This window comes from Etheostoma spectabile, unplaced genomic scaffold (assembly GCF_008692095.1).
Source record: "Etheostoma spectabile isolate EspeVRDwgs_2016 unplaced genomic scaffold, UIUC_Espe_1.0 scaffold546, whole genome shotgun sequence".
Lineage (NCBI taxonomy): Eukaryota > Metazoa > Chordata > Actinopteri > Perciformes > Percidae > Etheostoma > Etheostoma spectabile.
In genome coordinates, this window is record NW_022605626.1 from 254,040 (window position 1) to 257,026 (window position 2,987).

The following is a 2,987-nucleotide window of genomic DNA, read 5'->3' on the forward strand; positions in this document are numbered from 1 at the left end:
GGCTGTGTAGGGGCTATTTGACCAAGAAAGAGAGTAATGGAGTGCTGGGCCTCCACAGTCCCCGGACCTGAACCCAATCCAGATGGTTTGGGGAGAGCTGGACCGCAGACTGAAGGCAAAAGGGCCGACAGGTGCTGAGCATTCTGGGAACTCCTTCATGGCTGTTGGGAAACCATTTCAGGTGACGACCTCTTGGAGCTCATCAAGAGAATAACAAGAGTGTGCAAAGCAGTAATCAGAGCAAAGGGGGGGGGGTACTTTGAAGAAACTAGAATATAAGACATGTTTTCAGTTATTTCAAATTACATAATTCCACATGTGTTCATTCATAGTTCTGATGCCTTCAGTGATGATCTACAATGGAAATAGACATGAAAATAAAGGAAACATATTGAATGAGAAGGTGGGTCCAAACTCTTTGCCTGTACTGTGTATATATATATTTATATATATATATATATATATATATATATATAATATATATATATAATTACAATCTTACACAGCTGTTTTCTTTCTATACTAGATCTTTAATTATTGTTTTATTTCACACTTGCTTTGCAGTGTACATGTCTGTTTCCCAAGGTAAGCTCAGAGAGAGAGACAAAGAGAGAGGGGGGGTTGTGTGTGTGTGTGTGTGTGTGTGTGTGTGAGTGTGTGAGTGAGTGTGTCTGTGGGGGAGTTGCACAACAGCAGCAGGAGGGACCAGTGTAACTGTGTGAAGGGTTTGCAGTGAGCAGCAGGACAGAGGTGCCTCGTCTACAGGTAAGAAGACTTAAACATGGGACACCTTTCTAAGCTGTTAATGCACGAGCTACCTGTTGCACTGTAGGTACTGTGTGCTTGTGTTGGGCCACGGTAACCTAATGCTAAAGTCTGCTTACTCAGATTGAAAAGCTGCAGTTAGCACACAAAGGCTAGCGAGCACATTGGCAAACGGCTGTGAGGACCGTATGGAAACAATGCTTCCGCTGTGGACGTTGATTGGTTCCTGATGTCTGTGTGGGGCTCGAGTTGTGTCACAGTCACACACACTCACACACCATTCTGACTGAAAAGCATTGTTTAAGAATGAATTCCCCACATTATAAACATATTTTCATAAACATGTGGCCACGATGTGATGCTGCCGGCCTGTCAGCCCGCTGAATGAATCCAGATCCCGAGTGACTGACATTTAGTTCCTCTCTTGAGGCTTCCCTTTCATAACAGGAAACCATTGCAAGACATTCATAACTTCTGCATATTAGTTTCTCAAAATGGCGTTTAAAAAAATATAGTTTTTAATAGCCACCTTTTTCTTAACCTTAGAAGTTTGTTGATTAAATATGGCTTCTGGTATGAAATGTGATTAAAAACAATGTGAAACAACATTTAGAAACACCAATGTTACACAGACACACAGTCATATCGGAGGGGGGGGGGGTTATGAGGATGCCTGGGCATCCAAGGTCAAATAAGTGGCTAAAATTAGTCACGTGTCAGCTGTGACGGAGCGGTTGGACTGGAGGACTGCTTTGAGTCCATCCGTCCCTCCACAGTTTAAAAAAGCTGGATGCTGGGTTGTTTGGCAGCATGGTAGTAAATAGAAATTATAATTTGATGAAAGGGATAGGTCCATTAAGTCAACTGTCACAATCAAACACTACATGTTGAGGTTATGTAAGAGAAAACGAGCACAGAATTTAAAACAGGTTGAATTAATAAATTATTAGTAGAAATAACTATCTAAAAGTAATGGCTAAACATATCAAATGATTAGTAGGTATTGTTGAAATGGTAGAAATAGTTATGTAAAAGTAGTTTTAACAGATAAATGCTAATAATAAATGATAAAGTACTAGGCTAGTTCTGAACAAACCAACCTTTATATTGACAATTCAGTTGTATGAAAAATATAACAATGACAACTTTCACACACTGAAACATTTGGAACATAGATCAAGAATAAATACAGGGGTGTATGGGTTTATCTGACAGACCAGTGATTTATCTTAACTTTTTGATAGATACATATATATATATATATATATACAGTATATATTTGTCTCTGTATTAATTGTGTTTATTGATTGTGTTTATTGATTGATATGTTTGTGTATGTATGCACCATTCACCGAGGCACTTGCACATAGCTGTAAATGCTAACAACCCCGTACCTGACATCGATAGGCCTGTACTGTTGGTGAGGTTAGTAAAGCTGCCTGCACATGATCCGCAGTGAAAGCGCTCTGTGCTGGCCATTGTTTTCCTATGGAGGGAGGGGTGCCGGCCAACCAGACGGAGCGCTACTCCTGGCATCGCGCACCACTCAGCATTGCTGCCGAGTGGTGCGCTAAGAGTTCAAATGATTTCAACCTTGACCTCTTTGCCGCTGACCTTTCAAGGCGCAACCGATTTCAGAAGCAATGCCAGATACGCCACCTAGGCTTTGCTTCTCTGCTCTGCGCCCTACCTCGCCCATTTACTGCCAATCCAACACATTCTTACTCCCATCATATAGAATATTGGCCCTTGGTCAGGTGCCTTTGGCGTTGTTATTGAAGCTAAAAGTCTCCTTTAGCATCATATTTTAACGGTCTTTACCTAAACAAGCTGGGTCGGGACTACTGGCGTCATTTTTGAAACAGTTAGGTTAAGGAAAAGATGGTGGGTGGGCTTATAAAACGTCTGTTTCTGTGACAGGACAAGAACAGGTCAGTTGGGTTTAGGAAATGTGACACGCGGGACACAAGCCCCACTCTCCTGGGTGAAAGTCCCGCGTCCCATCCACCACCTACCTAACCTCCCTATGAGAGAGAGATCCTGTATATATTTAAATATTTGTTACTCTTATTTTATTTCATGTATATTGTATGTATGTATATTTTTTTCCTAGTATCTCATTTATTTTTATATTCTGTGTTGTGTGACTAATGTACGTGTGCTTCTGTAACACCGTAATTTCCCATTTTTTGGGATCAATAAATATCTATCTATCTATCTAT

General features: G+C 40.9%; 1 protein-coding gene across 5 annotated transcripts in view; it reads left to right on the forward strand.

Moving 5' to 3' along the window:
* The first annotated feature begins 661 nt into the window (after positions 1–661).
* nek6 (NIMA-related kinase 6) overlaps positions 662–2,987 on the forward strand; it is a 15,451-nt gene continuing 13,125 nt past the window's right edge. Inside the window, exons 1-2 of one of the 5 annotated variants that reach the window (XM_032511927.1) lie at positions 676–765; positions 2,647–2,657. The gene's annotated coding sequence lies outside the window, so the exon portion shown is untranslated. Of the gene's footprint in view, positions 766–2,646; positions 2,658–2,987 lie in introns of all 5 variants that reach the window. The other 4 variants (XM_032511923.1, XM_032511925.1, XM_032511924.1 and 1 more) reach the window with 4 other exon arrangements.